This window comes from Nycticebus coucang, chromosome 14 (genome assembly GCF_027406575.1).
Source record: "Nycticebus coucang isolate mNycCou1 chromosome 14, mNycCou1.pri, whole genome shotgun sequence".
In the NCBI taxonomy this organism is placed as follows: domain Eukaryota; kingdom Metazoa; phylum Chordata; class Mammalia; order Primates; family Lorisidae; genus Nycticebus; species Nycticebus coucang.
This window is the reverse complement of record NC_069793.1, coordinates 48,154,587-48,169,685: the sequence shown is the minus strand read 5'-3', so window position 1 is coordinate 48,169,685 and position 15,099 is coordinate 48,154,587. Positions and strand designations below refer to the sequence as shown.

Here is a 15,099-nt window from a genome sequence, read left to right as displayed (position 1 = left end):
TCTCTACTTTTTGACATACTTTGCCCCCCCCCCACCCAATCTATCTGATCAAGCTAGGAAACCTGTGATACTCAGTACTAAAGAACAGAAACTATGATTACACTAATAATACTCTATAACCACCTCTATCCTCAGAGACTATGTCTCTAAGATAAAGCAGGTGCTTAATAAATGTTATTTAAGAAATGTTTTAGTCATCGTCTTTACAAAATTTTTCTATTGTGCAAGGATCTGTTGCTAAAGTTCAGAAGTCAGAGGTCAATCTCTTGACCACAGAACAAGTTCTACAGAGAGAATAAAAAACTGCCTCAGGTGAGAAAGGTTGGTGATTTTTTCCCCCCTGTGAAAGGATGAAGCTCAAATTCCCAAGTTCATCCTTAAAGGCAACATTGTTGCTTGGGGGCCCCTTCGCCCCTTTGTCATTTGCCATTCTTCAAAGGGAAAGAAACACATTTGAGGTCAAAAAGGTCATGCGTAAGGATACACTGTTTAATGAATATGATGTCGCTGAACACTTACGGTATGCACTAATGGTGCTGAATAGTCTTTTTATGGGCAAATTGCACAGCTCTCGTAAGTAAAGGGTACAGAATCCTTTGTGAATCTAAATTAGAGCATTTTACTGCAGCATTAGGTAAGAATTTCAACCCACTGTATTTGAACCACACAGATTTCATTATGAAGAAATGATCTGTGATTTGAAAGCTTTTCAGAAAGATGCCACAGGCTGTCAAAGGGGACAACGATAGCCAGTTTTTGTGTTTATGCAAGGGGAAACTTCCAGCCTCCTTACGAAACACCCTCCTTCCTGCTAAGAAAGCACCAGAACAATCTGAGAAACTAAAAATATTTTAATTATGAGTGACCTTATTTTTTTTTTAAGTGACCACCAAGGAGAAAGGGAAACATGAGAGGATGCAGGCTAGCAGGTGCTAAGGCATGATTCTCACAAAGGAAGACTGATGTTAGCAGAGAAGCCACCGCATTGAGGACTACCCTGGGATTCTTAATGTCAACTTGAGCCCTTAAAGAAAAAAAGGAGAACTGTCAGTATCCTTCAGATCCCTCAGTCTCACTGAGGTAAGATGGCATAAAATAAAAATAAAAACAAAAAGAAAGACGTTAGAAAGTAATATATCCCATCGTTAAGGAAACAAACACTGTATCAAGACCAGTAGTGACCAACTATTCTTTCAAGCTCTTGGAATTAATTAAAAGAAAAAGGGTTTTTATTTTGGCAATGTGAAATTCAGCTTGGAAAAAGGAAGAACTTTTTGATCTAGAAACATTACGACACAAAAGAAGGCTCCAATTATGAAATCTCTTGAAAACCACACAAAGCTCAACTAATGTATATGTTAATATATATGAGACTGAGAAGACACAGAGCAAGGAAAGTGAAGTTTACTTATTTATTTTTAATTCAATACACATTTTCTGAATGGCAACTATGTGTCAAGCACTACATCAAGAACTAAGGACACCAGGGCAAATAAAAGCAGACATAGCAACAACTCTTGGCAGAGTTTGTTATCCAAAGTTGGAGGAGACACCTCAATCAAGTAATCACACATATAAATGTAAACTACAACTAAATAGAATTACAAACAAGACTAATATATGAGGGGGAGGTTTAACCAACTTTGTGGGCCCAAGTTCAGGAAAGGCACCTGAAAAAGTAACAAATTAGTTGAAGATGAATGCATTAATTAGGCAAAGAATTAGAGAGTAGTTTGATGAGGAGCATTCCAGAAAACATGAAATTTTGCAATGGCAAAAGAACTACAACTGAAGGAAGGGTTATTAGAGGGTGGCTGGTGGCCAAGGAGCTTTTCAGGAGAAAAAAATACAGGCAAAGGCTGTGTGTGTGTGTGTGTGTGTGTGTGTTGTGGTGGAGGGAGGGGTTTCAGTTTGGTGTGTTCCAGGAGTTGAAAGAAGTTGGATAAATTTGAGAAAGGAAAATAAAGGGGAGGATTTAAGCACTCAAATAAGGCTGTCACTATCTGTTCCTTAATCTTGCGGAGCACATACGGATGAGGCTAGAGAGATAGAAAAAGGCCACATAATTCAGCCCCTTACAGACCATACTTAATGACCTTCACCTTTATTCTAAGAATAATTCAAAATAACTAAGTTATTTTAAACAAGGTATGATGTTGCCATTCTTTCTTTAATGTGGGGAATATATTGGAAAGTTATGGGATAGATGGAATATGTGCAGATTTAATTCATGTCTTTTGTGCAATTCTCTAATCTACACATATTTTTCTTACTATACCTATTCCTATGTGGTGAATTAACAATTTTTTGGACACTGGGACAGTTATTATACTATAATTCTTTGTTAATAAATAAGAGCTTTCACAGAAAATTTTTGGGTAAAGACCAATGGTATTTAGATTCCCCAACAAAGACTGAAAGTTTTTTCTTCTTTCTTCTCCCATGTTAGATAAAGACTTCTCAATAATCTTCAATTTATTTCCCTTTCTCCTCTGCACATGCAACAGAGAGGCTGAGGATAATACAAAAATGACTTCTTAGCCCCTTCTGTTTAAGGTGAAGCTGACTGATCTGTAAGTGTATTGGTACTTTCAGTGCTAATGTGTATCCGTATCAGAATTCACAAAATAACAACAAGAAACTGACTTTTTTACAAATCATCATGATATTAAAGTTGCTTAATGATGAACATCCAGCAACAGCTAAATGACTTCTTCTTTGTAATTAAAAGAAACATGTTTAAAAAGAACAGACAAAAGTAATACTTTCAAATTGAGGGCTGAGGCACTCACGTAGGGCTGTGTTCCTTAAAGCTGAACACATACAACTGGCCCTCCCTCACTTGAGGTTCCATATCTGCCGATTCAATGACATCTATGGATTGAAAATATTTTTAAAAATAAAAATAAAAGTAATATAAATAAAACAATATAGTCTAACATAATGTTTACATAACACATTGTATTACGTATTATAAGAAAGCTAGAGATGGTTTAAAGTATACAGGGGATGTGAGTAGGTTATATGCAAATACTAGGCCAACTCAAGTCTTACGGACTTGAGCATGCTCATATTTTTGAATGTATATATTCTGAACAGATGTGAGTGGCTTAACAAATGAGAGCCCAGTGAAACATAGAGCAACCAATTTAAACTCCCTGCCCCCAAATCAGGAATCAACGTGTAGCCCTTGGGGGTTAAATTAAGGCGAAATCAATTTACACTATGTGATAGCTTACACTTTCTAAATGTGTAGGTTAATGTGTGTACGTGTGTGTGTAAGTGGGGTCATTTTTCTGTTCTGTATCACTGTATTAGTTCACGTATAATGATTTAATTCAGGCATTTAAAACCTACGAGGCTGGAATTTTGTTGTAATTAACAGCAAGCATTGCTGCTGCTGCAAGAAAAAAAATCAAGTCTGAATTACATTGACAAACATAACCTACAAACACAAGTTATTTCATCTTTAAAAACACTAATTTAATTAAACATTAAGCTTTGCCATGACAAAGGAACTCCAAGTACCAAAGTTGCTAAAAGAATAGACAATCTATGGGATATAAAAGGCAACCTAAATATAGTCAGGTTATGTTAAGGATGCCACAAGACTATAGACTGCTCTTAGGAGTTAACACTATGTAGGAAATCTTATACTAAATCATGTTTTGAAGTTTGGTAAATCAACTTGGGAAAAAAGTACTTCAGATTCTGAGGATCTGCCCAAGCCAGCAGAGGTCATCAGTAGCTGCCTAACATCATCTGTTTCACATTCTTCAAACTCTCTTAAAATGATTCTCTAAAAGCACTGCTGGAAAATAGTCTCTTCTGCCTCCCACACAAAAACAGAGGTAGTTTCATAAACTGCAAAAAGGAAACGAGCAAAAAAGCTTCTGTACACAGCTTCTCTACAAGTCAACGTGCCTGCTTTTATCCAATATTACACACAGTATGTGCCCAACACTCTCCACTATAAACTAGTCTCCAATTCCAGAGACAGTGCAGCAGGAGTATTTTTGATCCTTCTTCTTTCTTTCTCTTTTTTCTCGCTTTTCTTTTTTTTCTTTTGGGGGGTGGTTGTTGTTCCATGGGGTCATCTTTATCCCCAAACCACATCTGTCTTGAGTTTCTCTCAGATTAGTCAGGTGGATCAGTGCTCCCCAGGGCCTGCTCCAGCTGAAGTATTTTAATTTGACTAAACACCTGATTTATTTTATCTCTCCGATGAGAAAGGCAGTTTGTCTTAATAGAGCCTGTCAGCCCACAGCCCCATTCACAGCAATTTACAGGCAGCCAGGGACGCTGGAGGAGAAGAGTGCCGTGATTCTGTATTTTATCCTCCTCCAGAAAGCACCTAAAAGCAGCTATTCACTGCTACTGCATGTGGCATTTTAGAACTGAATTAGCTTTTTATTCAAGTAACTACACTTGTTGTGAATAGCTTATCTGTAAAATTGCTACATTCACTACTGATTTTATTAACCTTTGGCTCTATCACAAAATGGTCTTCAGTTAGGAAAGACCTTTAAAATTGACACATGTTTTTTTCTTAGGGGCCTTTATTCCAGTGACTTCAGATTTACTGAATTTGATGCATTGAATTCTTTACCAGTTGTACTTAAAATTTTGAGTCTCAATAGGAAGTCAATAGTGTGTAAATAAGGAAACACTTTTCAAAACATAAATATGATGGCAATTTCCCTCATCAAAAGTTTTCAAATATCATTTTTCATTATAACAGTTTCAAAATCAGCCCTTTAGCCTTTTTTGATCACAATCCGAAGAACTTGAAAAAAATTAACTAAAATATGCCATTTCTTTAACTTTACAAACTATAACTACCTGTCCCCAGGCCCAAAGCCACAGAGAAGAGTCAAAATAGAGAAGAATTTGGGTAGAATAAGCTAAATAATTCTCTTCTCGATGTAGAATGGAAAATTAAAATAAAAAATCAAGTTTACATTTTATTTTAAAATTTTAATTTAAATACCACTTACAAAAGTTAGCACCACAATCTTCCTGTTAATTTTGCACATTAGAAAAACCAGGTGGACATAAAATTTGTGTGCAATATAAAATAGTTTATCATAGTAAATTGCTCACAAACTTTGTGGACATCTGTATATATAAAATTAAAATCACAGGTGTTAGAAATCAGACTGGGCGTTGGAAACCACTGAAGATTCCAGGTCTGGACAAGGAAGGCACCTTGCAGAGCACTTTACTATATAAAGATTTGCCTCACCTCTTTTATGTTACTACCCTACCTAGAACTTTTACAATATAAAAATGTTAAACTAGTTACTCTCTTAGTAACTGTCCTCTGAAAAGTAGATCAACTGCTAGGTGATGACAACTAAATTTTTCTAATGAGAAAACCCAGAAACAAGCATAGCAGTGGAAAGAGAGAGAGAGTTAGGGAGAGGAAGAGAGAGTGAGTGCAGAGAAAGCTAAGTAAGTTTTGTGGATTTCCTCTGTTTTTTTTTTTTTTTTTTTTTTTTGGCTGGGGCTGGGTTTGAACCCACCACCTCCAGCATATGGGGCCAGCGCCCTACCCTGTTGAGCCACAGGCACCCTTGTGGATTTCCTCTGCATGCTTTTCACTGCAAATAAAATGTAAGGCAATGCTGTTAAAATCCAATGCTTGGCTGGGTGTGGTGGTTCATGCCTGTAATCCCAGCTATCTTGGGGGTGGAGGCAGGAGGATCATTTGTGGTTAGGAGTTCAAGACCCCATCTCTACCAAAAATAAAAATAAAAATAATTATCCAGGTATGGTGGCATGTGGCTGTAGTTGAAATTTTCAGTGAGCTATTATCAGGCCACTCCATTCCAGCCTGGGCAACTAAGTTAAGATCCTGTTTCTGGGGAAAGAAAAAATAATAATAATAAAATAAAACAAGTTTACCAAGCCTAATAAAACTAATAATCATCAACTGGAATTATCTGGAAATGTATTGTAGAGAATTTAAAATAAGACCTAAACCTATCCATTCACTTTTATTGCATCCCTGCACATATTACTTTAATAAACTTAATAAAACTTAACAATGAAATTAGAAGAAGCCTGGTTAACCAAAAGTTTCTGTGTTTGGAGTTATGGGGAGGGGTGACAGTGACACTGGAGTGGAGTTCTAAAAGAGATATACTTTTCCACATCAATCCTAGACAGATTAAAGCACTTAACAGTAATTCCAAAGCAACATCAATCAAGGAACTCAGCCAATAATCCAGAAAGATTTTAAATTAAGTTGAAAAGAAAAGCTCTTAAGAATCAATTCCCTGGTCAGTTCTAATTTTTTAATGGCTATTGTTAGAGAAAAAAGCCAAAATACAATGTTAGTCATAGAAGAACGCTGCATTTGATCTTTTCCTGCTCACAGATAACCTGGTTAAACTGCTGCATCTTACACGGCAGCCTCCTCATACATCAGACGAACTGTGATGTCCCCACTTCACAAGATCAGTCCATCACTTAGTATTGGCCCTTTTTGATATAGCCTTCTTTTAAATGTCACAAAATAGGGCAGCAAAGTCAACAAAAAACAAACAGGGTAAGATGAAGAAACTAACAATCTATAAGAAGGTCCACTGATAAAAGTGACTTTGTGGTGATGGCTTGAGAAAGGAACCCCTGTCCCAGTGTACCAGCAGCTAATTTGAGTTCTGAATCCAATAGCAGTTTTAAAAGCTTTCCACTCTAACGGGCCCCAGTGCATCATAAAGATAAAGGATTTCAGTACAAAACCACCACAAAGACCTCTATTATCTTATCAGTCTTTGGTTACAACAGCTGAACCAATATGACTAAATTCTAAATGACTTTCTTCAAACAGCGGAATACTGGAATTTCTTTGTTTTCTCATCAGTCAGCTATTGTCATTGCTCCCATATGCTACTATCTACTCCTCAGTAAATAAAAAGTTTAATAAATGCAGCAATTGTGCTCTTAGGAATCACTTAGGGACCACTGCATAGGAAGTGCGCCTCATGAGTTGAGATACAAACTGTTGGATTTTTCTTTTCACTGAACGTATGAGAATTTCCTTCTTAAAATGTAAACTATTCTCATTTAAAATGCCATTAAAATCTACAGTGAACAAATAAGGCAAGGATATCCAGGTATCCCTAAATTAAGATCAAACTCTTTAGTCTATACCAGGCACACTCAACTCTCCTTCAACTTCCCCTCTTCCTGGCTGCAAAAGGAAGTCTATTCCTGGATCAACTGAGGTCTATTCATGTTGCAGATCCTAATAGAGCAAGAACAATCCATGGAATTCTGCCATCTAGGCTCGCAAACTCACAGCTGGGCTTTCAGCCTATTATGCTTTATTAGCCCATGGTTTTTGGACCCGGAAATGAAGGGAACCTGAAACATTTCTCCCTCGGTATGAGACAAGACTGTCTTTACATTGCTGTTCTCTCTGGATGAGCATCAGTCAATAGCTACATCTCCGTAAATCACACATAGAAAGAGTAATTTCTGGCTTTTCTGAAACATTAAATTCTTTAGTTCTTTACAGAGGGAAAAAAAAACCAGTAAAATTATTTGTCTCAATATCACCACTGAGCATTGCAGGATTGACTCTTTAGAAACTCTAGTAGAGTTAGGAAGGAAAAGAGAAAGAAAAACAGACCTTATTAATAAGGCATTGTCTTTAAAAAATGCTCATGTGTTATCACATTTAATCCTCATCCCTAAAGTTGCATTGTTATTTTGATTTCACAGAGGAAAAACGAAGCTATTGAGAGGTAAAGTAATTTGACAAAGTCACAGAGCATTTGGTTGGATTTAAATTTGTCTTCTGATTCTTAATCCAAGGAAGTCTAGGGCTTAAGGAAACGGTATCTTCTCTTGCCTCAGACTTAGATTATAGACAGAGAATTTCTAAAATTTAGGATCAATGCTCTTAGGAAGCAAGAAGTCTAATACCATGTAAGACTGAAAAATATACAACTAAAAGAAATAAATATACAATTTCTCAGTAAAGTTTGTTTACAAAATAAGAAGTTAAAAAGCTCAGCTAGACAATCAGAAAACCACAGAGGTCAGTTAGATGAACTTTGACATCTTGTAGATGTGAAAACAGATCTTGACATTAAGTGACATGCCTGCAGTTACTCAGGAAATTAACAGCCAGCCTGGCAGACAAGATTGTCTGTACACTTATTCCCCAGCCCTTCTCTTCCACAATAACATATGGCCTCCTGGTTCCAAGCCCAAATATAACGATTTTGCAGACCCTGGCACTGTGGCATTTTCTGGCATTTGCAAACATTCCAGAGACAATATTTACAACACTCATGAAAGTCTGAGAAACACTCAAATATCTGCAGGAGTCAAGTGTGCTGTTGCCCTGGTGTAGCTAAGGTCAGGCGTTAGCCAAGAGGAAGTTTACATGAAGAAATCTAGGAAGCGAGCCTCACAAGGTTTGAGAAGCTTCCCAGATCCAAGATCTATTCATGTTGCAGATCCTAACAGAACAATAACCACCCAGGAATTCTACCTGTAAAAACACACATTGTGCCCATTTCCAGGCTTTATTTACAATTATAGTGTAAATCAAGAGACTCTCTGCCCTATACCAATATACTTCTTCATACAATAAGAATAATATCTTAAATGTACGTAGTAATCGCTTTGTGCTAGGGAAGTTTTTAAGCTTTATATATATTATTTCTTCCTTACAACAGTCCTATGAAGGACTGTTGTTATCCCCATTTTAAGATGAGGAAAGTGAGGCATGAGAAGTTTAAGTAACTTGCCCCTTAAGCTATTAAATCATTTCTCTAAGATTCAGAATCAGAATCAGAGATTCTAACCGTAGATTCTAACCCCTTATCCATCAGGATAGAAGGAGACTTGGATTTCTCAAAATTACTTCACCCAGCAAGCAAAGTAGCTGAAATTCTTGAATGATCTGTTTTTAAGGTTGTTTTGTTTTGTCAAAATATGATTTCTGAAATCCTTATTAAAATAAAAACATTTACCTTGAGAAGTATCTTTAAAATAGCCCAAGGACTAATATAATGTCCTGCTGACCTTTCAGTCCAAGTCACAAAACATCCACCACTGTTGTAGCCTTCTTTTCATTACTAATTTATTCTTTCACTCTCAGACTCTTTCTGTCTCTCACTTTGTCCTTCCAAATTCTAAACTCCAGGGGCTGAGACCCTCTACGTTGATTCCTATTTTTCATTACATTGGACCTTGTAAGTAGACCTAGACTCTAGATTCTGGGATTTTGGCTTTCCTCAACAGACTGATTTCATGCCTCATTTTGTCTCCTCTATGAATTCTCCGTTCCAGGTCTGGCGTGTGAACCTGCCCCCAATCGTTTGGTCTGAACCCATATAATAAACAGCCCAGTCCAGTTACCCTCTCTTCTGTGTTGTTTGTAGCTGTCATGACATTCCAACGGGTGTGGATGTTACAAGTACTCAAGACTTTGATGAGAAGGCATACTAAAAAAATTTAAATTAAAATGAAACCAACCAACAACTAAGGGAGACTGTTTGCATTTTCAGTTTACGGTTTCCTGAATGACTGTGTGGAGTCTATGATCAGGTAACAGGCCTGAAGCACAGATCCCACCCATCACAAACTCAGGTTATGAGTCATTAGAGGGAAAATAAAAATGCAAATTTCATATTGATTCTAAAATTGCTGTTTCTTTGATTGTTCTTTTATAGTTGAATATAGCAGGATAAACAACCTGTTCTTACTATTCACAATTTTTACTTTAATAATAATCTCTGAGTAGGTGTTGCCATATATGTCTTATCATTTTATTATGTTCAGAAATCTTCTTTGAAGGTTATCTAATGTTGCCTAAATAGAATTCACAATATTCAGGGCACAAATAAGAATGGAATGTCAAAGAAGGGAGGAAAGACAATAAAATATAGGTGCAAAAATGACAAAGAATCTCATACTAGGATTATTTTGAATATTCTGAGATAGAAAATGAGTAGAATATCAAAATAGATTTATAAGCCTTATAAAAATTAAAAGCCAACATGTTTATTCAACATATAAACAATAATTTAGTCACAAATTGGATGCCCTATTTTCATACGAGGACATTCTCTACAAATGGATAGAAAAGCTTGATTCAAGGTTTTAAAGGTGTCAGGATCACTTTAGATAATAATTATGTTACAAATGGAATTTAAAAAGTAGTTTATAACAACTACTTTCTAATGTAACCTTAAAATGCTCATGGTTTTATATGATCAATAAAGTAAGGATTTCTAATTAAAATTTTTAACTTGAAGTCAGAGCTGGATATATAATCCAGAGGAAAGAAGGGAAAAATATACTAATATTTGAACCTCATAGGGATAGTACTGAAAAATAACCTCAGCACTGGTGAACATCGTCTTTTAAAGAGAAAAATGTCTGAAAAGACAATGAGATCATTGCAATAGCTGAATTTAAGGGTGATACTTAAAAAGATACTTGCTTGTAAAATATCATAGCAGCATTAGTAGTCCTAGAAGAACTGCAAAGGCAGCTGGTTCTGCAAATGCAAATCTTAAGCACATACTTCCCTGCTGGACTCCCCTGGCTCCCTATTCGAGACTAAAGCCTTGGTTGTGAATTGGATAAGAATCTATGCTAGTACTACTCATAACTCTATTAAGAAAATTGGTAGAGAGGCAGAGCAAATGAGAGGCCACAATACATACTTCCTCCATGACTGTTAGTTCTTTAAGGGCAGAGTCTATGTCACACACATCTCTACAACAAAGCACAGATGTAACCACAGTGCTCTGCACTTATTTTGTGCTCAATAAAATTGAAATGAACTAATAACCAACTGCAAGTCAGTAGCTCTCAGAATCGTTGGATATAGGCAGTCATGGCAATTACTCTGAATTCTAGGAGTATTTGAATTGCGTATCTGAATTGCATCCAATTGGTAACCACTGCATTATAATTAACTGAACTCACTGGCCATCCCTATTGTTGTACAAGTACTAAAAAAATAAAATTCAATGAGAATATAGATATATAGATAAATTAAATAATGTAAACAACTAAGGAAATGTATAGTCAGATTCAATAAACATTTTTAAGCACATATTACGGTCCACATACTTCCTATGCACTAGATGTTAGAACTTAGCATTTTTATTATTATTTCAACAAACTTGGAAATGAGGATGAGGAAGGTTAAAAATATGTCCCAACCCATACAGCTTGCAATCAATAGAGCCATGATTCCAAGGCAATTGGTCTGATCCATAAGCCCAGCCTCTTTCTAGTAAGCCAGAAATGTTAACAGAAAAAAGAAAAAGAAAATAAGATGACAACTAATTTAAGACAAGGACTTCATACAGTCTTCAAGATTTTTTTCTGCATCTTTGTAAATTTTAATACTGTGTTGATGGATGCAGTGATATAAAATGCAAGCCAATTTATATCAATTTAATATTATTTAAGATCTTGTGAAAAGTAAATGAAGGCTAATAACTAAAGGAAGTGAGTTTACACCAACAGATTGGAAAAGTCTTAGTCAGAAAGTGTTACATCTAGAAATTCAATTTTGAATGTGTGAAAAATTTCAAATAACTGTTCTAAGAACATGAACTATAATTTAAAAGATAGAACCAACTAGAAGACTATATAAATCAGTGGTTCTCAACCTTCATTATGCCGCAGCCCTTTAATACATACAGTTCCTCATGTTGTAGTGACCCCCAACCATAAAATTATTTTCATTGCTACTTTCATAACTGTAATTTTGCTGCTGTTATGAATCATAATGTAAATATCTGATATGCAGGATGTATTTAGGCGACCCCTGTGAAAGGGTCGTTTGACCCCCAAAGAGGTTGTGACTCAGGTTGAGAACTGCAGATATAAATTATATGTATTAAGAAATCATACCAGAAACATTTCAAAGGAATTTACATTATTGTACTAACCCTTTCTTTCTTTTTTTTTTTTTTGTAGAGACAGAGTCTCACTGTACCACCGTCGGTTATAGTGCCATGACGTCACACGGCTCACAGCAACCTCTAACTCTTGGGCTTACATGATTCTCTTGCCTCAGCCTCCCAAACAGCTGGGACTACAGGCATCCACCACAATGCCCGGCTATTTTTTTGTTGCAGTTTGGCCAGGGCTGGGTTTGAAACCGCCACCCTCGGCATAAGAGGCTGGCACCCTACTCACTGAGCCACAGGCACCGCCCTTACGCCCTTAACCCTTTCTAACATCACCTTCTTCCAATAAAACTAAATTACTTGTCAAGACATTGTAATCAGAGAACAAGTTTTAATTCTTAGTTGTCCAGAGAAATAAGTGCCAAAGGAGTTACAGTTGATTGATGAAATAATTCACCTTTTAAATGCCGCTAATGCTGTTTTAGGATTATGTTTTCGGAAGTTATACTGTACATGACAAAATCCATGCTCTGGTTGAATTATAAAAGTTGGAAGAATGACCCTCTGTGTGTCACTATCAATTGGAACAGATCAGTGTTTCCCAATATTTTTTAATCTACACCTCCAGTTTTCTCACTGTATTTTCTATACCCCTACCACCCAAGAAGATTTTATCTAGTTGATTCACTTTCTATATTCTAAGTAACGGGTGTATTGAATCAGTTTTTACAAGCTATAAGCAGTCCCATTTCAGAAGCCAAAAACAATTTTTAATTAAGTCAAATGGGTGCTTTGTTTACACCTACAAGTATAAAACAAAGTTTAAAATGTTTCAAGTGTTCACTGACTTATAAAAACAATACATTCTTTCCATGATACTGCCATACCTATGGAATAGCTCTTAATCTCTTTCTAAAATGTTGATACGTTCCTTTCTGTTTTATTACCTAATGTGCTATAATTGTAATAGTACCCAATTTCTTGTGCCAGTGAAAAATGTATTTTGTTATGCTATGCAGTTATGACAACTGCAACAAAAAATAGCCAGGTGTTATGGCGGGCACTTGTAATCCAAGCTACTTGGGAGGCTGGGGCAAGAGAATCGCTTAAGTCCAAGAGTTTGAGGTTGCTGTGAGCTGTGATGCCACAGCACTCTACTGAGGGTGACATAGTAAGACTCTGTCACAAAAAGAAAGAAAAGAAAAGAGGGTACTATCAATTATTACATCAAAAGCAAGAGCATAAAAAAACCAGGACAATCTCATGTAAACCAGGACTTAAGAATACCCTAGTTGAAATTTATTCTCACTTAATGTCAGTTTCTGACTAAGTAGTATTAAGTAAATGACCCTATACTTGATAAATAAATGTTATAAGAATTCCATGACATGAATTTATATAATTGACAAGCCTGAAATACAGATTACACGATTCTGTTGACAAAGTAAGGTCAATTCATCATTATTTAAAATATGTAGAAACTCATAATAAATAAATATATATAAATTATATATTATATAAGTAGATGGATATGACTCAATAGAGTAAACAGAAGTGATAAAATTCTGTCTAAAAGTGATCTTACCCTAAAAGTTTATGTCTAAATGTATTAGTAAAAATTTAGCTTATATATAGTACGTAGACATTATTTTAGATCATCTGTACCCAAAAACAAATGGCATAATAATAAACATAAAATAAACATAATAATAAACTCAAAAGTGCTTTCAAACACATTGTTTCTCAAGCCACAAAGCTACCTTGTTATTAACTATAGTTACCATGTTGTACAACAGATACCAAAAAATGGTAACTAACATGCTAATTAACTAGATTAAGTCAATCTACTATACACACACACACACACTTCAACACATATTATATAAAATAAAGACATAAAATTTTATCTGTTGGTTAAAAAAATTACACTTTGTAAGAAACTATTATCATCATCGCCAACTTATAAACATTGAAACAGACACAGAGGGTATATGATTTACCTAAAAATCACATTGCCAAAATTTACACCCTAACTTCAAACCTTCCATTTCCACTTCAAAACATCCAACTTCCCAAGGTTGATATCTGAGAATGTTTTCTTATCTTGAAATTTCATAGTTCTCATTAGCACTAAAGCAACAGTGTGCTTATTTTTCCCAATCTAAAGTTCCAGATCAACCCCATACACTGGAGAAATGGAGACCTGAAAAAAGGGAGAGGATGTGGCTGGGTGTGTGTATAGGATTTCTGATACATGTATATGAATATAGCGCCAAATGTATTTTCCAGTTTGAATTTAAACAGTTGTTACAAACGTCATTTCATAAATGAGCTTTTTTAGAGGAAAAAAGAAATATTATGAAAGTAAAAAAGGGGAGGTGGAGCAAGATGGTGGCCGAGTAACAGCTTCCCTGCAACTGGACACGGTGAGTCTGGGGAGATAAGACTCCAGGTATCTCTGGCTGGTGGGATCTGCCTCTAATCATCCCTTTGAGGATATAAGGAGTCAGCAAGGGACTTCTGGACCCAAAAAGGAGGACAAAAACAGTGGAAAACTGGCAAGTGGTTGCTTGTGTTCGATCGACCTAATCCCACCGGCAGCCATAAGTACAGCAGCAGTGAGACTGCAAACCAGAAAGGCCTTACCTATGAACTGTTTGGGTGTTTTTGGACTTGGCACTCAGTTAAACTGCCTTGGGGAGAGCTTGAGCAGGAGTGCAGAGAACTTTGGGCATTGTCTAGGGCCCCAGACTGAGCCGCTGAGCCGGACGGAGCTAAAAGTGTTTGACTGTGGGCTGCAGGGAGCCATTGTGAGAGAACTGCCCCGGCAAACTCCACCCTCAAGGGCGCAGAGCAAGGATCAGGCAGGAGCTAGTAACCTAGTGACTGAGCAGCCTAAAGGTGAGGACTGAGCTGCCTTACAGCCTTAACCCTCAGGGGCACAGTGAGACCGGTTTTGGCACACTGGAGCCTTGGGCTGTTGCCCTGGGTAGAGTGCCGTGGTGTCACAGCTCATAGCAAACTCAAACTCCTGGGCTTGGCGCTGCCCAGACCTCAATAAGAGCTGCGCCGTGACCCCCAACAAGTGACCCGCACCTGCCGGGCCTCTATATGCCCTGACCAGGAACTGCGAGAGCCACGCAACCCTGCATCCTCCCTCCTGTACGCTCCCTGCCTCCACACCGCTCGTCTGACCAGGGAA

General features: G+C 36.7%; 1 protein-coding gene across 14 annotated transcripts in view; it reads right to left on the bottom strand.

Moving 5' to 3' along the window:
* SOX6 (SRY-box transcription factor 6) overlaps positions 1-15,099 on the bottom strand; it is a 667,807-nt gene that overhangs the window by 208,090 nt on the left and 444,618 nt on the right. The gene's annotated exons all lie outside the window — the stretch shown is intronic.